Below are 27,868 nucleotides of genomic sequence, written 5' to 3'. Positions count from 1 at the left end.
TGTTTGCAGTGTCGGCTTAACCCCTTTATTGCTGAGCACCACAGGTGGCGTCACGTATCATCCACTCATAAACTTTAACCAGCCACGCTTTAACCCCTTTTTACATGGACGCCCAGGGCCACGGACTGGGTCACCGCTACTGTGACACTTCCCTCTAAGATACCGGCCCGATACCGAGTACCCCACTGCCCTGGCGGCGATCCATTTTGGCGTCACAAACAGGATTTATGGAGCCCGGTGTCCCCGGGTCCTGTGTGCCAGAGACTGTGTTGTGTGCCATATTTGCGCAATTGCCGCCATTACCCCACCGCTTGGCGCGCGTGGGAAACCAAAGGGGCGGGCCATCATGAGCGGAGCCAGCCGAAGAGCGCGAAAAAGTGAAGCGCTGCGCGTGAAGAGACCAGCACGCAGGACGTGAGAAGCAGAGGCCTGCAGCCCCGGCGTCCCCCCCGATCATCCAACCTGCAAAGCGGCAACCAGTAAGCCAGCGCAACCCAGGGCCTGCCAACGTTATCTAGGGGGGAGGAGGATGTCTGAGGCAAGAGCAGATGCAGCGGTGGACGCCACCGCACCCCCCACAGCTGTGGCTCTAATGGCGCCACAGAACCCAGAAGCCAACGCCACCGCCAGAGCGCAGCAGGAACAAGCGCCCACTGCAACAGTCCCCATAATGCCGCTGTCTATGCCCTATATACCGGGAGCCGCATGGCTACCGCAGTATTCAGGGGAGTCACATACCCTGAGTGAATTTAAAGAGACTGTGCAGTCTGTTTGAGGTGTATCCTCTGTCTGAAAGCCAGAAAGTGAACATCCTTATTGGGCAGCTAACTGGTGCAGCACAGAGGGAAGTAAAAGCCTGGCAGGACACTGATAAAGAGACTTAAAAAAATTCTGGCTAAGCTAAGAAGCACCTTTGACACTAGCACTGCAGCTGAAATAAGAATGAGATTCTTTGGGTGTAAGCAGAGAGCGCAGGACAGTATACGGGACTATGCTCTTAACCTACAGGAGGCGCTGCGAGCCATAAAGCAGATTGACCCAGGCAATGTGAAACATGGAGACAGACTGCTAAAGGAGCAATTTATTGAGGGACTCCTATCCAGTACCCACAGAGCACAGCTGCACATCATAGCCCTACAAAACCCTGACCTAGACTTTGCAGACTTCAAAGACAGGGCTATTCAGGTGCTGCAGGAACCAAATGTCAGCCGTCCAGTGCCCCCTAGGCGCCCAGCGATCACATACCACCAAGAAGCAGCATCTTTCCCTCCTAGCCCTGTGGAGGCTGATGCACAGACTCTGGATAATGATCCATCTACAGAACTGCGCCTTCAGGTCCAAGAGCTGACCAAAAGTATGGCTGCACCTGCCAAAACTGTGCAGTCCCTGCAGGCATCTTCAAAGGAGAAGATCCAGCTGGCCTTCAGTCCAGAGGATGTCCTGTGGCTACGGAAGAAGAGGCTTGCGCCACGCCGAGGGAGAGACAACGATCGCTATGACCAGGATGGACGTCCCATCTTTCGTCGCTGCTGCAAGGTAGGCCACATCGCAAGATTCTGCCACCCTGTGGCAAAGGGCCAACCCCCAGGAGTAGGACCACAAGGCCCAAAGAACTGGCGAGCCAAGTATGATGGAGGGCGACCGGTCCTCCCAGTGGTGATTGACGGCATCCCCATGAACACTTTGCTGGACACTGGCTCTCAGGTGACAACTATGCCATATATCCTTTACAAGCGGTATTGGGCTGACTCTGAACTTACCCGCGGCCCAAGTGATGAACTGACAGTAGTTGCCTGCAATGGTCAGTCTTTGCCGCAAGTGGGATGTAAAGAGATTACCATTAAAGTGGGGCGAGTAGAGTTAAAATCTCAAGGTCTGATAGTTGTAGACATTGATTGACGAGAATGTAACCCAATGATGACCTTAGGTACTAATGTGATTGAAAATTGTCTTTCCGAGGTTATTGTTTTGTTGAAACAGGTGGCTGAGACTGCTGGTTCCAGTGAACAACGAGTCCTGCAGAAGGAGATCAAGGCCCTGATGCAAAGACAGCAGGTAGAACTGTCTGGCGGAGAAATTGGCAGCATCAGAGTGAGTGATGCTTTCCCCATTGCGATACCCCCCAGATGTGAAATGATAATTTGGTGTCGGGCAGCCATAGGCCTCAGAGGAAAAGATTACCAAGCATTGGTAGAGCCAGTGTACTCTGATAGCCGGCCCACTGTCCTGACAGCCAGAGGGGTAGTTGATGTTCGCAAAGGGAAAGTACTTGTACACCTCTTGAATTGTGGGGAGGAGGAGGCCACAATACCTCGGTATGCCACAGTTGCTAAGCTGCTTACTGTCAGTAACAATGCAATACGGGCAGCAGAGCCCTTGGTCTCATCCGACCAGGTGGAGGACAATGGCTCTGTAAAGCAGCTGGAGGAGTGGTGTCAGCAGCTGCAGGTGGGAACTGACTCCACCCCTTCACACCAAAAGAGTGGAGTTCACCGAGTGACTCAGAAGTATGAGCGGGTATTCAGTAAACACCCTCTAGACTTTGGGAAGGCAAAAAGGGTTCAACACCATATCCCCACTGGAGATCATCTACCCATTAAAGAAAGGTACTGGCCTATACCCCCAACACGATATCAATGTGCCAAAAGTATGTTGCGGGAAATGAAGGAGGCTGGGGTGATCAGAGACAGTTGTAGCCCCTGGGCAGCTCCAATAGTCTTTGTGAAAAAGAAAGATGGTACAATGAGAATGTGTGTTGATTACAGAAAAATTAACAGCATTACACATAAGGATGCCTACCCATTACCCAGAATTGAGGAGTCATTAGCCGCACTTAAAACTGCTATCTATTTTTCCACCTTGGATCTCACTAGTGGGTATTGGCAGGTTCCCGTGGCAGAGGCAGAAAAGGAAAAACCAGCGTTTACTACTCCAATGGGTCTCTGCGAGTTCAACTACATGCCATTCGGGCTCTGCACCGCCCCTGGGACATTTCAACGGTTAATGGAGTGCTGTCTTGGACACAAGAACTTCGAGACAGTCCTGTTATACCTTGACGATGTCATTGTTTTCTCTAAGACTTATGAAGACCATCTGAAGCACCTGGCTGAGGTGTTTGAAGCCTTGTCCAACTTTGGCATGAAAGTGAAGCCATCCAAATGCCACCTCCTGAAGCCCAAGGTACAGTACCTCGGACATGTAGTGAGTGCAGAAGGTGTGGCACTGGATCCTGACAAAGTCACTGTCATCTGGGACTGGCAGAAGCCCAGCAACCTCCATGAGGTACGTCAATTCCTCGGGCTGGTAGGCTACTACCAAAGGTTCATCATTGGCTTCACTGAGATAGCCACCCCTATGCAAAATCTTATGGTGGGCCAGCCCAAGAAAGCCAGGAAGAAGAGTCCTACATTTGAATGCAATAAGGAACTGGAAAGGTCCTTCACTCGACTGAAGATGGCTCTCACAGGAGATGAATTTCTGGCCTACCCAGATTATGACCAACCATTTGTGTTGTATACTGATGCCAGCAACGTGGGACTGGGAGCAGTACTGTCACAGGTACAGAATGGCAAAGAAAGAGTGATCTCCTATGCCAGCAGGAAACTTTGTCCCACTGAAAGGAACCCTGACAACTACAGTTCCTTCAAACTGGAGTTCCTCGCAATAGTCTGGGCTGTGACTGAACGATTCAATCATTACCTAGCTTCAGCCAAGTTTACCATCTTCACGGACAACAACCCGTTGACTCACTTGGAAACTGCCAAACTAGGTGCACTGGAGCAGTGATGGATGTTCCGGCTGTCTAACTACGAATTCACCATGAAGTACCGAGCAGGGCACAAGAATGCCAATTCTGATGCACTGTCCAGAATGCCTAATCTGCCAGATGCAGGAGAAAACCCTGAGGCACTCGAAGAAATAGAGTTACCTGCCTTCCACCGGCCAATTGCGGCCCAACGTGCCCAAGGAGTGAGAAACAGACGGTCAATCGTGAAAGAGGCCACCCTAAATCCATTGCCTCATCATGACTGGGCTGAAATGCAGGATAGTGACCCCGCAGTCCGCATGGTAAAGGAGCTACTGTCACAAGCTGATTCACGCCCAGGTCCAGATGCTCCTGAAGAAACCCAGCAGTTGTGGAAGGAAAGAGGCTGGCTGTTCCTCTATGAGGGAAAGCTGTGTCGGAGGAGCATCAATGCCCGCACTCATGAGTTGGTCTGGCAGGTGGTAGTCCCAAAGAGGGAGGCATCAATGGTCTTGGAAGCATACCACAATGGAGCTGGACACTTCGGATGGAAGAAGTTGGAGGCCTTGCTCCAGGAGAGATTCTACTGGGCTGGAATGAGGAAGGCCATTGAAAATTGGTGCCGGGAGTGTGGACAATGCAATCTGCGCAGAAAGGACTGTAACAGCCAGTGAGCTCCTTTACAGCCAATAATAACCAAACAACCACTCGAGTTGGTAGCCCTGTCCCATGTGAAGCTGGTTCCAAGCCATTCAGGCTACATTTATGCTCTTACCATCGTTGACCACTACTCGAGATTCCTGGTAGTCGTGCCTGTCAAGGATCAAACAGCCAGAACAGCAGCCAGAGCATTCCAACAGCACTTTTGTTGACCACACGGATATCCCTAGCGAGTGCTTACAGATCAAGGTCCAGCCTTTGAGGCAGAAGTGTTCCAGGAATTCTGTAACTTGTACGGCTGCAAGAAGATCAGGACAACACCGTACCATCCACAGACCAACAGCATGTGTGAAAAGATGAATCAGGTGGTGATCAACCTACTGAAGACCTTGCCTTTGGAAGAAAGGAATTTGTGGCCAGAGAAGTTGCCTGATCTGATAGACCTCTACAATCACATTCCTGTGAATTCCACCAACTGCACTCCAGCCTACCTAATGAAAGTGAGGCCTGGCAAGTTGCCTAGTGATTTGGATATGGGAGTCCTTACACCTGAGGTAACATCACCAGATGCTGACAGGGATACGGAATGGCAGCAGCAATACCATAGAGTACAAGAGTGTGTAGAAAAGAGTCTAGCTCAGGCAAGACAAAAACAAGAAAAGAACTACAATCAACATGCACCTGCAGTTCCCTTGTCACCAGGAGAACAAATCCTAAAGAGGAAAAGAAGGATGCATAAATTGGATGACCAATGGGAAGCTGAACCCTACACCGTCTTACCATTAAACTTCGACAACACCAAAGTGTGCCTTATCAGTAGTGTTGAGGGATACCATCCGATATTGAAAAATATCGGATCGGATTGGATCGGCCGATATCCAAAAAGTATCGGGTATCGCCGATTCCGATCACGGAAGTCCCATTCAAGTCAATGAGACAGAAATATCGGAATTAAAAAAACCCTTTCTTTCATTGTAGGTTATTTCTACATGAAGAAAAACTAATAATAATGTAGAATGTATTGTGGGAGGTTTAGGAGACATTAGAGCCATAGAGGTTTAGCCCAATCAAATGGAATAGCAGGAATTAATTTTTTTTTTTAAAGACGTTCGGAGTTACAAAGATATTGACTATGTTAACCTCTTTTATATTTTGTCAGATATGTATGTTTCACTACTTCCATGCTCTTCACCTTCTTTTTTACTTCTCCCACACTTTCTCCATCATCCTCAGCAGCAGCATCTTTTTCATCAACTTCTTCACCTTATTCATCTTCTTCTTCTTCACCTTCTTCCTATTATTCTTTTTTTTTTACATTCTTCATATTCTTCTTATTCAACTATTATTCTTCTTCATATTCTACTTGTGGCGCCCCTAAGGCTCAGTCGCCACAGAGGTACTGCACCTTCTCTCCTAAGGTGTAGTGCCCCACCAACTAGGTAAGTTGGGAACTCCTTTCCACACTCCAACACCTGCATCCCACACACAGGATAGTTCAGTAGGTCCGCCTAGCAGCTTCAGGCTGGGGGTAGCAAGAGCACCCTTCGTGGAACCCTGCTTCGTAACACGAGATGTGCTGGGAGGTGGGTGGACTTAGTATAAAAGAGGGGGAAAGTGAAGAATTGTAGGTCAGTCTGACAGAAGGTCAGCCTGGGGTGAGTCCCAGAGAAGAGTTCAGTTCTGAAGTTAGTTTTGAGTTCAGTTTGAGTTCAGTTTAGAAGGAGTGCTGCAGCTGCCTCAGTGATCTGAGCCAGCTGGCACGGGAAAGAGAAGAGAAGGAGAAAGACGTAGACCTGCAACCTAAGCTTCCATAAGAGAGAAAAGGAACAGCGCGGAACGAAGGAGTAAGAGAACAGAGAGGAGTTGTGGGTTGGAAGAGGAACCCTGCCTATAGGTTCTCAGTGCAAGGCCGGGGCCCGATCCCCGAGGTTGTATGGACACTTATGGTTCTGCAGCAGACACCGGTGGAGTAGTTGGCTGTAAATGCACTACTCCCATCCAAGACTTGGGACACAACAGCAACCGATTTGCAAGCCAGGACTCTGAGTGGAGTCCCCGATAGTGGCTACAGCTGTCTGTCATACAAGTGAGGTTCTAGGAACATCTGACAGGAGGAATTCCAGAGAACTACAGTACTGGAGATCTTCACACTAAAAGGCACAATAGAGGAGTCGTTCAGGAAAGGCACATGTTGGCGGAGTGTTGGAGAGGAGAACCCTGACTTGCCCGGGAGGTTGATTGAGTCTCTACCCCGGAGGACACGGCACAGAGGCAGGCACCAGTGGTTACCAGGAACTGTGAGTAAAGCATTGAAACTGCAAGCCCTGGTGTCCTCCATTCAATCGTCGCTAACACCTCCAGCACCGCTACATCTGGGTAACAGCATCTATTCCATTCTGTGCCTCTCCTCATCCGTTGCACTTACACTGCCCTGGGACTACAGCTCCACCTGTGGGGAGCTACACCATCTTTGTTGCACCACACCATCAGTCCCAGCGGATCTGCATGCAACGTTAGCCTAACACCATACTTGCCAAACACCAAGGGTGGCGTCACGAACTATTCAAATAAACTTTAACACCATTAACATCACCGCCATTGATATTGGGCGCCCAGGGCCACGGACCGGGTCACTGCTGCTGTGACACATTCCCCTGACACCGGCCCGGTACCGAGTACCCCGCTGCCCTGGATGTGAGGGGCGACCAATACTTCTTCATCTTCTTCCTATTCTTCTTCATTATATTCTTATTTGTGACAGGCATTCCTGTAGTTATCTATAAAAGTTTGAAGATTACACCTTCCATTCTGCCTGTCACAAAAGATTTACAACAGGATTTGTCCGCGTTCAGTTTGGCCTGCAGCAGCAGGCATTTTCCAGGGGCACCACAAGGAGAAACAGACTCACCCCCATACACTGCTTAGTCTTCTTCTGCTTATAATTTAGATAATATCATTTGCTCTGATTTTTAGTCTTATGCTTAATGTTCTTCTGCTTTTGGTTTTTCTGCTTCTTGGTCTTCTGTCTCTTGTTGTTCTGCATCTTGGTGGTTGTCTTCATGTTCTTTGTCCTCTTGGTCATCTTTTTCGTCTTCTTCGGTGTGGTCTTCAGGGTCGTCGTCTTCAGGGTCGTCATCAGGGAGATCCAGAGTGAGAACCAAAAACCATTTCCACAAGCTCGAACTTGGAAAAGTAGCAAAAGGTACAAGAAGGCTGATTAACTGCTGAGAACCAGCTGACGGTACTGGAACCTGGATGGTTAGCAGAAGGAACAAGAGCAAATGGAACTAGCGAGGACCAGCTGACGGTGCTGGAACTCGGAGGGGCAGCATAAGGAACAAGAGCCAATGGCACAACCGTGGACCAGCTGACGGTGCTGGAACATGGTTACTAAGCAGGAGGTACCTGTGCTAGAAAGCACTACCAAGGACCAGCAGACGTTGCTGGAACTCAGATACCGAGAAGGAGGCACCTAGGCCAAAGGCACTGCCGAGAACCAGCTGATGGTGCTGGAACCCGGATGGGTAGCAGAAGCTGCAAGAGCCAATGGAACTAGCGAGGACCAGCTGACAGTGTTGGAACCCAGAGGGGCAGCATAAGGAACATGAGCCAATGGCACAACCGTGGACCAGCTGATGGTGCTGGAACACGGTTACTAAGCAGGAGGTACCTGTGCTACAAAGCACTACAAAGGACCAGCAGATGTTGCTGGAACTCGGATACCGAGAAGGAGGCACCTCGGCCAAAGGCACTGCTGAGAACCAGCTGACGGTACTGGAACCCGTATGGGTAGCAGAAGGTACCCATGATAAACAAAGTTCCAAGGCCACGAGCCGGCCGCAGTTACCGAAACCCACAGTCCCTACAGGGGGTGCTTTGTTGTGAGTTCATTTTCCCCTTCATTACTGAGGCCCGAGGAACTCCCTCTTCTGGTAAAGAAAGGTAGTGAGCCTGATTGTGAAACACCTGAGGCTGATGATTGTGACTGGCTGAGTGGAGTTTCGGACTGGATATAATGCTGCCGACGCCCTTCTGCCCTGCGGGTGATTTCTCTGTGGGATCCTTGGAGACCGGTCTGAATTCCTGCTCCTCCAAAGCTAAGTTTGCTGCTCGGCCTTTTGCTTTTGTGCTTTGACCTTGTTTTTGCTTTGTTTTTCTGGATTTCTGCCATTCCCTGCTGGGGTGTGCTGAATTCATTTAGCTCTGTCTTCTGAAAATACCTGAGTGCTGATTCAGTTTTTGAAGCCTAGCTGCTTCAGGGCCTTTTTCATATCAGCTGGTTGGCTTATGTCTTTGATAGGGTTTTGGCAGATTGCAGACAGCAGCCTTCCTGTCCTTTCCTATCTAGGTAGTTTTGGGGACCCGTCTTTGCTCAGTCTATCTTTCTGTCTGTGTTAGTATTTTCATCTTGCTTCACCGTCATTATATGTTGGGGGCTGCCTATTGCTTTGGGGTCTGCTCTGGGGCAGTTTAGATTTCCCCTTTCTTTCTTTAGGCCTATGTATTTCTCCGGCTGTGATCGAGGGGTCTAGGGCATCGTAGGAACCCCCCACGGCTACTGCTAGTTGTGTTGATAGGTTCAGGGGTCTGCAATCTGATAGTTGCCAACTTCTCTGGTTTTCTGGACTTAGCTTGTATTTCTGCTTTTGCCTCCTACGGTGTCTCATTCATAACAGAATCACCCGCCATACCGCAGATTCTAGGGTACTCAATAGCAGGAAAGAATTGTAAAAAAAAAAAAAAAGTGTGTATATTTTTTCCTCTATATCTCGGAGGCCGTAGGGGGAATTTTTTTTTCTCTCAATGGAGATAAATCAATTGTCTGATCGTGTGGAGCAGCTTGCTGCAGAAGCGCGGGGAATTTCCACCTACCTTGCTCATTCACATGCTGCTGAACCAAAGATTCCTACACCTGATGTATTTTTTGGGGATCGGTCTAAATTTTTGAATTTCAAAAATAATTGCAAATTATTTTTTGCCTTGAAGCCTAACTCGTCAGGGAGCTCCGCGCAGCAGGTTAAAATTGTCATCTTTTTGCTGCGTGGCAATCCCCAGGATTGGGCGTTTTCTTTGAAACCAGATGATCCTATTCTGACTAATGTGAACGCATTCTTTCAAGCTTTGGGGTTGTTGTATGACGAACCTAATGCCATTGATCAGGCTGAAAAGACCCTGCTGGCATTGAGCCAGGGTCGTGATTCTGCAGAATTGTACTGTCAAAAATTCCGAAAGTGGGCAGTACTTACTACCTGGAATGATAATGCCTTGGCATCTCTTTCGGAAGGGGTTGTCAGAAGCCATAAAAGATACTATGGTGGGATTTCCTGTTCCCTCTGGTCTTGACGATTCTATGTCATTAGCCATTCAGGTTGATCGGCGTTTGCGCGAACGCAAAGCTGCACAAGAGGTGTTGCCACCTGTTGAACAAATGTCTGAACCTATGCAATTTGATAGAGTTTTTTCCAGAGAGCAGCGTCAGGAGTTCAGAAGGCGTAATAAGTTGTGTTTTTTCTGTGGAGATGCCTCGCATATTATTTCTGTCTGTCCCAAACGAGAGAAACGCTTTGCACACACGTTTTCTGTTGGGGGTGTTCAACCTAAGTTTCTTCTGGCTATTACTCTGATCTGCTCCCTGTCCACATTTTCCGCCAAGGCATTTGTGGATTCGGGAGCAGCCCTAAACCTAATGGACTTGGATTTTGCTAAACGTTGTGGATTTCCGATGGCACCTCTGCAGACGCCTATCCCTTTGAGGGGAATTGATGCTACTCCTTTGGCTAAAAATAAACCCCAGTTTTGGACCCAGGTGGTAATGCGGGTCGCCCCAGACCATCAAGAAAATTGCAGATTTCTGGTGTTGCATAATCTGCATGATACTGTTGTTCTGGGGTTTCCCTGGTTACAGATTCATAATCCAGTTTTGGATTGGAAATCTGTGTCTGTGGTGAGTTGGGGTTGTCGGTGTGCCTTTAGTGAGGCTCCGGTGTTTTCCACCTCTCCTCAGTCGCATGATGTTCCTGATTATTTGGCGGACTTTTATGATGTATTTAGTGAGAATGAGTCTGCGTCTCTGCCTCCTCATAGGAGTTATGACTGTGCAATTGAACTAAGCCCGGGGTGTAAATTTCCCAAGGGTCGGCTCTTCAATTTATCTGTACCCGAGCACGAGGCTATGCGATCCTATATTAAGGAGGCGTTGGAGAAGGGTCATATTAGACCATCCTCGTCACCCTTGGGTGCCGTTTTTTTTTTTGTAGCCAAAAAGGATGGATCATTAAGACCTTGTATTGATTATCGTGCCCTCAACAAAATTACTGTTAAATATCAGTATCCGTTACCCCTGATTTCTGATCTATTCTCCAGAGTTAAAGGTGCTTGCTGGTTTACCAAGCTTGACCTCAGGGGGGCGTATAATCTTATTCGCATTAAGCATGGGGATGAATGGAAGACGGCGTTTAATACTCCGGAGGGACATTTTGAGTACCTGGTGATGCCTTTTGGGCTCACTAATGCCCCTTCTGTCTTCCAGTGCTTCATGAACGATATTTTCCGAGATTTTGTCGATAAATTTTTGATTATCTATCTGGATGATATTTTGATCTTCTCCAAGGATTGGGATTCTCATGTGGAACATATTCGGACTGTGTTCCGGATCTTGAGGGAGAATTCCCTGTATGTCAAGGGATCTAAATGCCTTTTTGGAGTACAGAGGATTTCTTTTTTGGGATTTATTTTGTCCCCGTCAACTATTGAAATGGACCCGGCCAAGGTACAGGCCATTCACGATTGGGTTCAGCCCACTTCTTTGAAGGCCCTCCAGAAGTTTTTGGGTTTTGCTAATTTTTATCAGAAATTTATAGCAAAATTTTCTAGTATTGCCAAGCCATTGACTGATTTGACTAAAAAGGGTGCTGATGTGTTAAATTGGTCTCCGGAGGCTGTTTCTTCCTTTCAGGAGTTGAAGCGAAGTTTCACCTCCGCCCCGGTTTTGCGGCAACCTGATGTCTCACTTCCATTCCAGGTAGAGGTGGATGCTTCTGAGATTGGTGCAGGAGCTGTTTTGTCCCAAAGGGATCCTGTAACATCTAAAATGAATCCCTGTGCTTTCTTTTCCCGAAAGTTCTCTCCATCTGAACGTAACTATGGTGTGGGGAATAGGGAACTGTTGGCCATGAAATGGGCATTTGAGGAGTGGAGACATTGGTTGGAGGGAGCTAAGCATCAAGTCGTGGTCCTCACTGACCACAAGAATTTGATTTACCTAGAGTCGGCTAAGCGCTTGAACCCTAGACAGGCTAGGTGGGCCTTGTTTTTTACACGTTTTGATTTTGTGGTTTCTTTTCTTCCTGGAACAAAGAATGTCAAGGCAGATGCCCTCTCTAGGAGCTTCCTTGCTGATTCTCCTGTGGTGACCAAGCCTGCTACCATCTTAGGCGAAGGGGTAGTTCTTTCTGCCATCTCGCCCGATTTGAGACGTGCTCTGGAAGAGTTCCAGGAGGACAAACCTGAGCGTTGTCCCAGTGGAAAGTTGTATGTTCCTGACCAGTGGAAGGAGAGAGTGATGTCTGAAGTTCATTGCTCTGCTTTGGCTGGTCATCCAGGTATTTTTGGTACTAGAGATCTGGTGAGTCGGTTTTTTTGGTGGCCCTCCTTGTCTCGTGATGTCAGGAATTTTGTGCAGTCCTGTGGGACGTGCTCCCGGTCTAAATCGTGTTCTCGCTCTAGTGGGTTGTTGATGCCTTTGCCTGTCCCCAAGAGGCCATGGACCCATATTTCAATGGATTTCATCTCTGATATGCCTGTCTCTCAGAGGATGACTGTTATTTGGGTGATTTGTGATAGGTTCTCTAAGATGGTTCATCTTGTACCACTCCCTAAGTTGCCGTCTTCCTCTGAGTTGGTGCCCCTGTTTTTACAACAGGTGGTTCGTTTGCACGGGATTCCTGAGAACATTGTATCTGACAGAGGAGTGCCGTTTGTGTCTAGATTTTGGAGAACTTTCTGTTCCAGGCTGGGAATTCAGTTGTCCTTCTCCTCTGCTTTTCACCCTCAGACCAATGGGCAGACAGAGAGAACAAACCAGACCTTGGAGTCATATTTGAGATGTTTTATTTCTGCTGATCAGGATGATTGGGTTTCATTTTTGCCCTTGGCCGAATTTGCTTTGAATAATAGAGCTAGTTCTGCCACTTTGATGTCACCTTTTTTTTGTAACTTTGGGTTTCATCCTCGATTTTCTTCAGGGCAGGTGGAGCCCTCTGCCTGCCCAGGTGTTGACACTGTGGTGGAGAGAATGCACCAGATCTGGGACCAAGTGATGGATAAGTTCTCTCTCTCCCAGGAGAAGGCCCAGCGGTTTTCCAACCGACATAGGACCATTGGTCCCCAGTTTAAGGTTGGTGATATGGTGTGGTTATCATCAAAAAATATTGCTATGAAGGTGGCTTCTCCTAAGTTTAAGCCTAGATTTATTGGACCTTACAAGATTGTGGAGATTATTAATCCGGTCTCTTTTCGTTTGGCTCTTCCTGTCACATTTAAAATCCATAATGTGTTCCATAAATCTTTGTTGAAGAGGTTTGTTGAACCTGTTGTTCTGGGGGTGGCACCTCCAGACCCTGTATTGGTTGAAGGTAACATGGAGTATGAGGTAGAGAAAGTACTGGATTCCCATCTGGCTAGACGGAGACTCCAGTATTTGGTTAAGTGGAAGGGTTATGGTCAGGAGGATAATTCCTGGGTCTCCGCCTCTGATATTCATGCCAAACGATTGGTGCGTGCCTTTCATCGGGCTCACCCTGATCGCTCTGGTGGCATAGTTGAGGGTTCGGTGACCCCTCCTCAAGGGGGAGGTACTGTTGTGAGTTCATTTTCCCCTTCATTACTGAGGCCCGAGGAACTCCCTCTTCTGGTAAAGAAAGGTAGTGAGCCTGATTGTCAAACACCTGAGGCTGATGATTGTGACTGGCTGAGTGGAGTTTCGGACTGGATATAATGCTGCCGACGCCCTTCTGCCCTGCGGGTGATTTCTCTGTGGGATCCTTGGAGACCAGTCTGAATTCCTGCTCCTCCAAAGCTAAGTTTGCTGCTCGGCCTTTTGCTTTTGTGCTTTGACCTTGTTTTTGCTTTGTTTTTCTGGATTTCTGCCATTCCCTGCTGGGGTGTGCTGAATTCATTTAGCTCTGTCTTCTGAAAATACCTGAGTGCTGATTCAGTTTTTGAAGCCTAGCTGCTTCAGGTCCTATTTCATATCAGCTGGTTGGTTTAAGTCTTTGATAGGGTTTTAGCAGATTGCAGACAGCAGCCTTCCTGTCCTTTCCTATCTAGGTAGTTTTGGGGCCCCGTCTTTGCTCAGTCTATCTTTCTGTCTGTGTTAGTATTTTCATCTTGCTTCACCGTCATTATATGTTGGGGGCTGCCTATTGCTTTGGGGTCTGCTCTGGGGCAGTTTAGATTTCCCCTTTCTTTCTTTAGGCCTATGTATTTCTCCGGCTGTGATCGAGGGGTCTAGGGCATCGTAAGAACCCCCCACGGCTACTGCTAGTTGTGTTGATAGGTTCAGGGGTCTGCAATCTGATAGTTGCCAACTTCTCTGGTTTTCTGGACTTAGCTTGTATTTCTGCTTTTGCCTTCTACGGTGTCTCATTCATAACAGTGCTTGTCCTATTGGCACTACGGAACCAGCCTTTATTACCAGAACCCACAGCCCACATAGGAAGCACCTAAACGGCAGGCATCATAGACTCGGCTAACCCGACCGCAGCACGACCGGACAACGAGTCGGTGGCAAAGTGACGTTGACACTACGCGGAAACAGCAGGCATGCTGGAACCAGGATGGGCAGGAGGGAGTACCCGTGCCAAAGACACTGCCAAGAACCAGCTGACGGTGCTGGAACCCGGATGGGTAGCAGAAGCTACAAGAGTCAATGGAATTACAGATAACCAGCTGACGGTGTTGGAACCCAGAGTGGCAGCTGAAGGAACAAGAGCCAATGGCACAACCGTGGACCAGCTGACGGTGCTGGAACACGGTTACTAAGCAGGAGGTACCTGTGCTACAAAGCACTACCAAGGACCAGCAGATGTTGCTGGAACTCGGATACCGAGAAGGAGGCACCTCGGCCAAAGGCACTGCTGAGAACCAGCTGACGGTACTGGAACCCATATGGGTAGCAGAAGGTACCCATGATAAATAAAGTTCCAAGGCCACGAGCCGGCCGCAGTTACCGAAACCCACAGTCCTACAGGGGGTGCTTGTCCTATTGGCACTACAGAATCATCCTTTATTACCAGAACCCACAGCCCACATAGGAAGCACCTAAACTGCAGGCACCATAGACCGCAACACGACAGGACAACGTATTGGTGGCAAAGTGACGTTGACACTCCCCGGAAACAGCAGGCGTGCTGGAACCAGGATGGGCAGGAGGGAGTACCCGTGCCAAAGACACTTCTGAGCAGCAACTGGCGATGTTGGAGCCCAGGGTCAATCAGGGTGTAGGCTGAGGCCTAATTTCATCAAGTTTAATATCTGTTGTAGACTACTACTGATTTAAAACGTGCTCCAACTAGGCCTCTGGCTCCACTCTGTCTCTAGTATTTCCCCTGGCCTCCAACCCCACCAGTTGCTGCTCAGTAGTGGGAATGTAGACAGGGCAGGAGACATCGCCGGACACACATCAGGGGATCAACTGACGTGACTGAGCCCCAGTAACACAGGAACAAGTGTGGATTGTGCAGACGCCACTTCAGAGCAGCAACTGGTGGGGTTGGAGGCCAGGGGAAATACTAGAGACAGTGGAGCCAAAGGCCTAGTTGGAGCACGTTTGAAATCAGTAGTAGTTTGAATGTGGAGGCAGCACGAGATATTGCCGTCCACACAGCAGGGGAGCAGCTGGCATTACTGAACCCCAATAAACACAGGAGCTAGTGTTTTTCTCTGTGCGGACGGCACTTCCGAGCGACAACTGGCTGTGTTGAAGCCCAGGATCAATCATGCAGCAGGCTGAGACCTACTTGGAACAAGTAGAAAATCGGATGTTGTGTCAATGTAGAGGGAGCAGGAGACTTTGCCGTCCACACAGCAGGGGAGCAGCTGGCGTGACCGAACCCCACTAACACAGGAGCTAGTTTTTCCTCTGTGCAGACGGCACTTCCGAGCGACAACTGGCTGTGTTGAATCCCAGGATCAATCATGCAGCAGGCTGAGGCCTACTTGGAACAAGTAGAAAATCGGATGTTGTGTCAATGTGGAGGGAGCAGGAGACTTTGCCGTCCACACAGCAGGGGAGCAGCTGGCGTCACTGAACCCCACTAACACAGGAGCTAGTGTTTTTCTCTGTGCGGATGGCACTTCCGAGCGACAACTGGCTGTGTTGAAGCCCAGGATCAATCATGCAGCAGGCTGAGGCCTACTTGGAACAAGGAGAAAATCGGATGTTGTGTCAATGAGGAGGGAGCAGGAGACTTTGCCATCCACACAGCAGGGGAGCAGCTGGCGTCAATGAACCCCACTAACACAGGAGCTAGTGTTTTTCTCTGTGCGGACGGCACTTCCGAGCGACAACTGGCTGTGTTGAAGCTCAGGATCAATCATGCAGCAGGCTGAGACCTACTTGGAACAAGTAGAAAATCAGATGTTGTGTCAATGTGGAGGGAGCAGGAGACTTTGCCGTCCACACAGCAGGGGAGCAGCTGGTGTGACTGAACCACACTAACACAGGAGCTAGTGTTTTTCTCTGTGCGGACGGCAATTCCGAGCGACAACTGGCTGTGTTGAAGCCCAGGATCAATCATGCAGCAGGCTGAGGCCTACTTGCAGCAAGTTTTATATAGGTTGTAGACTACTACTGATTGTAACCGTGCTCCACTTAGGCCTCTGGCTCCACTGTCTCTAGTATTTCCCCTGGCCTCCAACCCCGCCAGTTGCTGCTCTGAAGTGGCGTCTGCACAATCCACACTTGTTCCTGTGTTACTGGGGCTCAGTCACGTCAGTTGATCCCCTGATGTGTGTCCGGCAATGTCTCCTGCTCTGTCCACATTCCCACTACTAGTAATGTAGTGGGAACTTGTTTGCGCCTGATGCAGCTGGTACTCCATTACTGCTGCATGCTGCTCACACAAACGCTCCAAAATATGTAACGTTGAATTCCACCTGGTGGGTAGGTCACATATGATGCGATGCTCCGGAAGGCGTAATCGGCGCTGCAGAGCTGCAAGGCGCGATCTTGCCATGCTGGAATGTCGCAAGTGAGCGCACTCTATGCGGACCTTGTGCCGCAGTGCATCAAGATCCGGATAGTCCCTCAGAAAGCACGACCAAGTTCAGCACATGTGCCAGACATGGGATGTGAGTGAGGTTGCCTAGGCCCAGAACTGCCACCAGATTTCGGCCATTGTTACACACTACCAAGCCTGGCTGGAGATTTGCTGGCAGAAACCACACGTCGCTCTCCTGCTTGATGGCATTCCAGAGCTCCTGCGCTGTGTGGCTTCGATTCCCCAATGAAATTCATTTCAGTACGGCCTGTTGATGTTTGGCCACAGCTGTGCTCATATCGGTCGTAACAGGCTCCTGCAGCGCTGATTCTGAGGAACTTGAGTAGGAGGAGGAGTCAATGTGTACAGACTGGATTCCTGCAATCCGTGGAGTTGGCAGAACACGTACAGCGCCACTCTCCAGATCTGTACCCGGCTCCACAACATTGACCCAATGGGCAGTGAGGGAAATGTATCGTCCCTGTCCATGGTTACTGGTCCACGAATCGGTGGTCAGGTATGGACCTTGCTACTGATGGCGTTTAGTAGCACATGTTTTATTTTTCCCTCCATATGCTTTTGCAGGGCAGGGACGGCTTGCCTGCTGAAATAAAAGCGGCTGGGTACGGTGTATTGTGGGACTGCCAATGCCATGAAGTTCCGGGAGGTGTCAGTCTCCACCAGCCTGAATGAGAGCATTTCAAGGGCCAGTAGTTTGGCAATGCCAGCACTCAGAGCCTGTGCTCGGGGGTGGTTTGCTGATTATGGCCGCCTTTTATCCCATGCCTGTGCTACCGATGGCTGGTGAGTGGCCTGGGAGTGTGAGGATGACTGGGAACGTGGTGCCGTGGGTGGAATGTCACTGGGTCTCTGGACAACAGTGCCAGAGGTTCTTCCTTGGCGATCCTGTGAGGAAGTCGAACCAGTTGTGTGTGAGCTGGAGGAAGAGGCCCTAACACGAGCTGAAGAGGTGGTAGGTGGTGCTGTACGTTGGCCTATGTCTTCAGTGTGTCTGTGTAACTCCAGCTCGTGCTTGGTCCGCACATGTTTCCACATATTTGTGGTATTGAGGTTGCTGACATTTTTCCCTCTTTTGACTTTCTGATGACACAGCTTGCATTTGACAAAGCAAATGTCATCTGCAAGTGTGTCAAAAAAGGACCACGTACTGCAAGTCTTGGGAACGCCCATTTTGGCTTTTGGAAGAGGAATGCTCCTAGTCCTAACTGGTGCCGAAGTGGAGGCTACAGGCAACCAAGTCTGCCTCCTCCCTCTCCCTCCTGTTTTGGCCGTTCGTGGAATCTCTTCCTCAGAGCTGCTCCCACCACCTCCCTGTTCCTCACGCCATGATGGGACAAGGACCTCATCATCTACACTCCCCTCTTCAAACACCTGCTTCTCCTGGGTAGTCTCGCCAGCACCGTACGCACCAGAAAGTGGCACCTGAGTCTCGTCATCATCTGATGCGTACTGAGGTGTGCTGACCATAGGCACTGGCCCACCCGCCTCTTCAGATTCAGAGGGACAAAGAAGTTGCGCATCACTGCATACTCCCTTTTCTTCACATTCTTGAATGCTGCTTGGCTGGACCCTTCTTTCCAAGCCAACAGATTCAGAGAACAGAAGTAGAGACTGTGATGGCTCCTGTCCAGGGCTCTCTGACTGCCTGGGCACTTTGGCAGGTGGTGAAGAGACAGATGGTTGCTCTTCAGTGCTCTGGCCCTGAGAGGACGTGGAAGTCATTGAAGTCGATGCGTTAGCTGCCATCCATCAGACAACGACTTCAATTTGTTCCTCCCGCAGCAGTGGGGTACGGCGAGGTCCTACAAAGCTGCGCATAAAGGACTGTTGCCTACTAAAACTGGGGGATGCTGACTCACTGGTGCCCGCAGCAGGCACAGAATCCCCACGTCCTCTCCCTGCTGAAACTCCACGCCCACGCGCCTTACTCCCTGGCTTCTTCATCTTGGTAGACTGATAAAGATAGGCAGAAAAGTACAAAGGGGGGGTTTAGTGTGCTTATTCCTGAACAGCTGCTAACAGGTATAAGAAACACTAATTTTATAAAGTGTGTGTGTGGACTACACTTTAATATGAGCTAATGTGGCCTACACAACTGTCAAATGGAGTGTTTGGTGAACTTTATTTTGTTTTGTTTTTTTCAAAAAAACAAAAAGGATGTGACCAAAGATTTGAAAGCGATAGTATCACAAACTTTTTGGAGCTATTACAATGCAGGAAGGTAACCTACAATGCAAAAGATGAGGCTCCAAAAAATAGGGTAATACTAATCTGGCTGCAGCTGAAGGGCACAAGCCAGAAAAAAGGCTCCTCTATCTACTCCTATATTGTGTTTGCAACCAACCAATGTAGATGGATACGGATGGATGCACACTAATAGGAGAATGAAAAATGAGCTGCAATAAAAGAAAAATGTGGGAGGCAGTGACGCACGCTGAGCTGCCTACAACCAGACGTAGCTGAAGGACACAGTACAGCGTGAGCTGCACTCACACACAGAGACCTCTCAGACAGCCGTGAACAGTGCAGATAAGTGGGCACTAGCACTGAAAGGCTGCAGAAAGGCTCCGCTGTCTACTCCTATAGTGTTTGCAACCAACATACACTCACTGGCCACTTTATTAGGTACACCATGCTAGTAACGGGTTGGACCCCCTTTTGCCTTCAGAACTGCCTCAATTCTTCGTGGCAGAGATTCAACAAGGTGCTGGAAGCATTCCTCAGAGATTTTGGACCATATTGACATGATGGCATCACACAGTTGGCGCAGATTTGTCGGCTGCACATCCCTGATGCGAATCTCCCGTTCCACCACATCCCAAAGATGCTCTATTGGATTGAGATCTGGTGACTGAGGAGGCCATTTGAGTACAGTGAACTCATTGTCATGTTCAAGAAACCAATCTGAGATGATTCGAGCTTTATGACATGGCGCATTATCCTGCTGAAAGTAGCCATCAGATGTTGGGTACATTGTGGTCATAAAGGGATGGACATGGTCAGCAACAATACTCAGGTAGGCTGTGGCGTTGCAACGATGCTCAATTGGTACCAAGGGGCCCAAAGAGTGCCAAGAAAAAATTCCCCACACCATGACACCACCACCACCAGCCTGAACCGTTGATACAAGGCAGGATGGATCCATGCTTTCATGTTGTTTACGCCAAATTCTGACCCTACCATCCGAATGTCGCAGCAGAAATCGAGACTCATCAGACCAGGCAAAGTTTTTCCAATCTTCTACTGTCCAATTTCGATGAGCTTGTGCAAATTGTAGCCTCAGTTTCCTGTTCTTAGCTGAGAGGAGTGGTACCCAGTGTGGTCTTCTGCTGCTGTAGCCCATCTGCCTCAAAGTTCGACGCACTGTGCGTTCAGAGATGCTCTTCTGCCTACCTTGGTTGTAACGGGTGGCAATTTGAGTCACTGTTGCCTTTCTATCAGCTCGAACCAGTCTGCCCATTCTCCTCTGACCTCTGGCATCAACAAGGCATTTCCGGCCACAGAACTGCCGCTCACTGGATTTTTTTTCTTTTTCGGACCATTCTCTGTAAACCCTAGAGATGGTTGTGCGTGAAAAGCCCAGTAGATCAGCAGTTTCTGAAATACTCAGACCAGCCCTTCTGGCACCAACAATCATGCCACGTTCAAAGGCACTCAAATCACCTTTCTTCCCCATACTGATGCTCGGTTTGAACTGCAGGAGATTGTCTTGACCATGTCTACATGCCTAAATGCACTGAGTTGCCGCCCTGTGATTGGCTGATTAGAAATTAAGTCTTAACACACAGTTGGACAGGTGTACCTAATAAAGTGGCCAGTGAGTGTATATGGATACGGATGGATGCACACTAATAGGAGAAGGAAAAATGAGCTGCAATAAAATAAAAATATGTGTGAGGCTGTGACGCACGCTGAGCGGCCTACAACCAGATGTAGCTGTAGGACACACTACAGCGTGAGCTGCACTCACACACAGAGACCTCTCAGACAGCCGTGAACAGTGCAGATAAGTGGGCACTAGCACTGAAAGGCTGCAGAGAGGCTCCGCTGTCTACTCCTATAGTGTTTGCAACCAACCAATGTAGATGAATATGGATGGATGCACACTAATAGGAGAATGAAAAATGAGCAGCAAAAAAAAGAAAAATATGTATGAGGCAGTGACACACGCTGAGCGGCCTACAACCAGACGTGGCTGCAGGACACACTACTCAGCATGAGCTGCACTCACACAGACCTTGCAGACAGCTGTAAACACTGCTGCAAGGCAAAAGAAAGCTACAGTGGTTTTTTATGTAGCCTGGGTAAAGCACAATATGATTTTGAAAATCGCTATCTCTAACTGTCCCTCAGAGTCTTGAACAGCAGCCTGTCCCTAACTGAATTCACAGCAGAGTGAACCCGAAATGGCGGCGGCTTTTATAGTGCATCATGACATCATTTCAGCAGCCAATCACAGCCAAGCCATTAGTTAACATGCCTACATACCTAACAGGATGTGCCCACACTTCTGAGGATTGCCATTGCCTGAATCAAATCAAACTGGCTCATAGCATTATGGGAACTTCCGATTCCGGTATTCGATATGCTAAAAGTATCGGAACTCAGTATCGGAATTCCGATACAGTGAATATCGGCCGATACCCGATACTTGCGGTATCGGAATGCTCAACACTACTTATCAGTAAGGATGGAGGAGAAACATCATCAGCAATATTGAGGGATCATCTGAAACTGTGCCCTGACCAACTAAAGGACAGAATGGAAGAACAAAACAACCTTCACCCCATAGAAGAAGAAGAAAAGGTCAGCACTGTACTCTGAGAATTTCCTGCAAACTGGACAAGAATGGATCAAGCCATCGTAGTTCCTGTCCTAATCTTTCTCCAGCCTACTGCAACTGAAGTAGCAGAGACTCAAGACAACTCTGAAAATCAGGAAGTTCAGGCAGTGGATGCTACACCAGCAGTGGAGTCAGAGAATCTTCGCCCTGCCAGTGGTGAATCTAAGAGTTCGCAGACGACTACTACCCAGTTTACCAATGTGTGATAAAACCCTTATTAAAGGTGAAAGCAATGCATAAAGGAAATAAAACAAATCCTTGCCTGTCCGGCACTAACTAAACAAGATACAACCTAACTACCAACTGGTGGGCTTCTCCCATCCAGCCAAACCACAGTTACAGTGGGCACTGCTTCCACTCACGTGTGTGTCTCATACAGACAGGCTCTCCGTGTCCCCAGGCTGAGACACTCACACAACCACCTGGCATCCTTTTATATCCGCCTCCCATTATTCATTAGTAACCAGGTGCGATACTGACCAGACTAGGCCACATAGGAAAGGTATCTGGGCGAGATATACCTGCCCTCATCCACTATTCCCACATGATTCTCACATATCCCCCCCTCTGCTCAGACCACTCCGGTCGAGCAATGACACCCGCCAAACAGTGCACTCGGGACAGGGCATCTGCATTCCCCATCTGTACCCCTGGGCGGTGCTCCACCGTAAAAGTGTAGGCCTGCAGGGCAAGGAACCACCGGGTCACCCGGCTACTCCGTTCCTTGTGCAAGTGCATCCACTTGAGAGGGGCATGGTCAGTGATCAGCCTGAATTTTCGGCCCACCAGGTAATATTTCAGGGCCTCTAGAGCCCACTTAATGGCTAGGCACTCTTTTTCTACAACTGCATACTTTTGCTCATGTTTATTCAGCTTCCTGCTGAGATAGAGGACTGGGTGTTCCACTCCGTCCCTCACTTGTGACAGTATGGCCCCGATACCGGTATCAGAAGCATCCGTTTGCACCACAAACTCGCTGCGGAAGTCCGGAGTCACCAGTACGGGTTGAGAGCAAAGTGCCCGTTTTAGGCTATGGAAGGCTTCTTCAGCCACTAAATTCCATTTAATCATGATGGAGTCTTTCCCTTTGGTAAGATCCATCAGGGGGGTAGCGATGGCTGCAAAATTGGGTATGAACCGGCGATAATAGCCGGCGATCCCCAGAAAGGCTTGCACCTGCTTCTTGTTGACAGGTTGCGGCCAGTCCTGAACCACTTGAATCTTATCGACCTGGGGTTTAACAATACCCCTCCCCCCAATTACATACCCCAAATACCGGGCTTCTTCTAGCCCGATGTGACATTTCTTGGGGTTCGCGGTTAGAGCTGCCTCCCACAGGTCGTCACTCACAGCTGGTACTTTCTGGAGATGAGTCTCCCAGTCCAAGCTGTAAATGACAATGTCATCCAAATAGGCTGAAGCGTACTGCCTATGTGGCCTCAGGACTCGATCCATCAGTCTCTGGAAGGTCGTCGGTGCTCCGTGCAGTCCAAACGGCACATACACATACTGAAATAAACCTTCCTGCGTAGCAAATGCCGTCTCTTCTCTGGCCGCCTCCGCCAGCGGCATCTGCCAATACCCCTTTGTTAGGTCTAGGGTCATAATATACCGGGCTTTTCCTAACCGATCTATTAACTCGTCGACTCGGGGCATAGGGTAGGCATCAAATTTTGAGACCGCATTCAGTTTCCTGAAGTCATTGCAGAACCGGATGGTGCCGTCCGGTTTAGGAATTAGCACAATCGGGCTGGACCAAGCACTATGCGATTCCTCAATGACTCCTAACTCTAACATTGCCTTCACTCCTCGGGAAACGGCTTCACGGCGCGCTTCCGGGATTCGGTAGGGTTTTACGTGAACTGTGACACCAGGTTCCGTTACGATGTCATGTTTCATTAGCGTAGCCTGCCCGGGTTTTTCTGAGAAAAACTTTTGGTTGTGAAGTAGAAACTGCCTGACCTCAGTCTTTTGCTGCTCCGAGAGAGTCTCTGCAACCCGTACCTCCGGTACGGAACGCGAGCAGACGGGACGGGCCAGCTCCGCTGACAAGGCAGACCGATCTTTCCAGGGTTTTATCAGATTTACATGAAAAATCTGTTCAGGTTTCCGTTTACCTGCCTGGTACACTTTGTAGTTTACTTCACCAACTCTTTCCTTAATCTCAAAGGGGCCCTGCCACTTTGCCAGGAAGTTACTGTCCACCGTGGGGACCAGGATCAACACCCTATCTCCGGGTGCAAACGTACGGATCTTGGCGCCCCTATCATAGATTCTTTTTTGGGCTCCCTGAGCCTGCATCATGTGTTCTTTGACGATAGGCATAACAGCCGCAATACGGTCCTGCATTTGTGTTACGTGATCTATCACCGTTTTAAACGGAGTGACCTGACTCTCCCATGTTTCTTTTGCGACGTCTAACAGTCCGCGAGGACGTCGGGCGTACAATAACTCGAAAGGCAAGAATCCCGTGGAAGACTGGGGTACTTCCCTGATGGCAAAAAGCAAATACGGAAGTAAATAGTCCCAGTTCTTCCCATCCTTGTCTATCACCTTTCTCAGCATCTGCTTCAGAGTTTTATTGAACCGTTCGACCAACCCGTCTGTTTGAGGGTGATACATGGATGTGCGTAACAGTTCGATTTGTAACAACTGGCAGAGCTCCTTCATTACCCTGGACATAAAGGGGGTCCCCTGGTCAGTGAGTATCTGTTTTGGTATACCGACCCGACTAAACACATGCACCAGTTCCTTGGCAATCGTCTTGGTGGCTGTGTTACGCAAAGGGATGGCCTCCAGGTAACGAGTGTCATAATCCAAGATGACCAGGATATGTTGGTGTCCACGTGCAGACTGTGGAAGGGGCCCAACAAAATTCATCTCAATCCTCTCAAACGGGACTTCAATAATAGGTAGGGGTACCAAAAGGCTGCAGAACCGGGGCTTAGGTGCAGAGGCTTGGCAGTCAGGACAAGACTCACAATATACACGAATATCGTGATGCATGCCTGGCCAAACAAAACAGTGTAATATCCTTTCGGTGGTTTTCTGGACTCCCAGGTGACCTCCCATCACATATCCGTGGGCCAGGTCCAGCACTTGCCGCCGGTAGGATTTTGGCACGACTAACAGTTGTACCGTGTCTTCCCCCTTTTTCTCTATCTGATATAGCAAATCATTCTCCAGGACCATGTAAGGATATGCCAGCCTAGAGCCAGGTTCTACAGGTACATTTATCACTTTTACATTTGTCCTAGCCTGAGAAAGGGTAGGATCCTTTATTTGCTCGCTTTGGAAGTCATCTTTCTGGACTTCCAAATCCGGCAAACAGGAAGGTGGACGGCTGTCGGCCTCCTCCTCTTCCCTGGTCTCCTCCGTATCACCCGCCAAGACTGAAAACGGGAACTGCAGGTCATTTCCAGCAGAATCTCCCCCTGAGTCTTCCTGGGGGACCTCTTCCAGGGGTTCAGGTCCCACACGCGCCCTGGGAGAAGAGTCACGTACCCTGCTACCCTGGGGCATCAACCGATTCTCCCACAACTGCCAGAAGTGGGGAAAATCCTGGCCCAAAATAACATCATGCAATAACGCAGGGACGAGTCCCACTTTATGTTGCACAGACCCATAGGAAGTAGTAATGAATACGACCGTGGTGAGGTACGAACAGGTGTCTACATGCACACACGTTACAGAAAATTTGTCTGATGGTCCAGTCGGGGCTGACACCAGACTGGCCTTCACCAGAGTCACCACACTTCCCGAGTCTAACAATGCCACCACATTTTTGCCATCAACAGTTAAATCACACAAATGTTTTTCCACATCCCTTTGACCGACATTCACACTCACTACCCGTGCAACCATAGACATGCGGTTTTTAGAGTCTGTGACATCGCACTGCATGGGTTCAGCAGTGACCGGACTGTTCGCAGCAATGTGGCCCATCTCTTGGCAGCGGAAACACCTAACGGGCCCCTTGCTTTGACCATAGTTCATTACTCTCGACCTTGCAGTGCGGGCAGTCCCGTTTTCCTCCCCCACTGTCTTAGGGATTTTTCCTTCTCCCCTACTCCCTGGAACAGTCTTACCGGTTCTACGTGGAGATGATGAAGAACGAGGTGGGGTAGCGTCGTCTCGGAGTCCTTCCGCCATGGAGTAACGTTCAACCAGATCCACCAGTTGATCTGCCGTCGTAGGATTTCCATGGCTTACCCACTTCCTCAGGGCTGGCGGTAGAGCTCTCAGGTACTTGTCCATGACGACTCTCTGGATTATCTCTGGCGCTGTCAGCACCACGGGTTGTAGCCACTTCTTCGTCACGTGGATCAGGTCGAACATCTGTGACCGCCGTGGTTTATCCGGTTGATAAGTCCATTGATGCACTCTCTGTGCACGGACAGCGGTCGTCACTCCCAGCCGGGCCAAGATCTCGGCTCTCAGTTTGTCAAAGTCCTGCGCGGCTTCAGGTTCTAAGTCATAATAAGCCTTTTGGGCCTCACTGGAAAGAAACGGGGCAATCAGGCCGGCCCATCGTGCCTTCGGCCATTTTTCTCGCACCGCCGTCCGTTCAAACGTGGTCTAGTATGCCTCGACGTCATCTTCGGTCGTCATCTTCTGCCAGTACCGACTCACGTGAATCACTCTCGACTCGGCTTCCAGGTTAACCTCAGGTAAGCTTGCAAGGCACTGCGCCACCTGCTGGAGAAGCGAACGATCGGTAGCTGTCATGTCCACCAACTCCTTCAGCTGGGCCATCATCACCCGATTAGCTTCTTGCTGGACGGCGGTGGACTGTACCAGCGCTTTCACCACGTCCTCCATGCTCATGCTTCCAACGTGATGCCTGCGTTCTTCACCACAATGTGATAAAACCCTCCGGGATCGCCTTTGCTGGGGTCAAAGGTCACATGCGTTTAGCATGAAACTCAGGTGCACAAGCGGGGGTCCGGGTATAACTGACACTGGGTCAGGTTTATTAAAGGTGAAAGCAATGCATAAAGGAAATAAAACAAAACAAATCCTTGCAGGTCCGGCACTAACTAAACAAGATACAACCTAACTACCAACTAGTGGGCTTCTCCCATCCAGCCAAACCACAGTTACAGTGGGCACTGCTTCCACTCACGTGTGTCTCTCACACAGACAGGCTCTCTGTGTCCCCAGGCTGAGACACTCACACAACCACCTGGCATCCTTTTATATCCGCCTCCCATTATTCATTAGTAACCAGGTGCGATACTGACCAGACTAGGCCATATAGGAAAGGTATCTGGGCGAGATATACCTGCCCTCATCCACTATTCCCACATGATTCTCACAAATGCCAGTGCTACGTAGGTCTGTCCGTAGTACCCAAGGTATACCACCCCTAAGGTTTCGTATGTAAATAAGTTATACAAATGGTAAAATGTAAATATGCAACTGTTTAAGTTTATGTGCCTACAGAGACTCTAAGAACTTTTGAAGATCTTATTTTGCTTTGATGGACAATTGGACCACAGGGCTATGTGTGGTTAAAACTTAACTTGTACATAGTTATCATACTCAGGAAATGGACCATGGACATTGACGCATGGACTAATCATCATCAGGACTATTTTTGAGCTTTGGATTTTTGTATTTTTCACTTTTTGGAAATCTTGTTACATTTACAATTGTTCATTTGTTTACATGTTTTTCTTCAGTCCGGGAGTACTGAATTGCACTAGGGGGGAATGTGACGCCCCCAGGAGTATGGTCGCCACAGTGGCATTACCTTCCTCCTAGGGAGTGTGATGTTATGCTTAGAAGCAATGAAGGGTCTCTCTGTCAGTTAATCACAACACACAACACAGTGCTCATTCCAGGCCAGCAGAGGGAGCTCTGAACCAAAACTGGGGGAAGAGCTGCTCTCTGGGGGCCAGGAAAGGGAAAAGAGGAGTTTGTGTGAGGAGGGCAATGTGTGTGGATGTGGAGGAGAGGATCTGGAAGAATGAGCAGAGGTGAGTGCTCACTTCTAGCTATAGCGCATGATCTGGAGCCCGGTCTCCAAGGTTGTATGGATACTGATGTTCCTGCAGCAGAAACCGGAGGAATAGGAAGCTGTAAATGCTCTGTTCCCATTAAGACTCGGAGGCACAACAGCAACAGGTGAGCCAGAAGAAGAAGAAGGCTACAGCTGTCTGCCATACGAGGGAGTTCTAAATGAGAACAAGCAAGTGGAACTTCAGTGTAACACAGTACTGCAAGTACCTAAGATAAGCGCTAGAAAGGAGAATACACAACCCATCTGATAGAGAGATTCCTAAGTTGCTTCCAGGCCGGCCAGCCTCTGTTCCATCTGTAATCTGGAATTCTGGA

This window comes from Dendrobates tinctorius, unplaced genomic scaffold (genome assembly GCF_039654945.1).
Source record: "Dendrobates tinctorius isolate UK_male_01 unplaced genomic scaffold, ASM3965494v1 ptg000015l, whole genome shotgun sequence".
Lineage (NCBI taxonomy): Eukaryota > Metazoa > Chordata > Amphibia > Anura > Dendrobatidae > Dendrobates > Dendrobates tinctorius.
The sequence above is the reverse complement of the archived record's forward strand: the minus strand, read 5'-3'. Positions refer to the sequence as shown.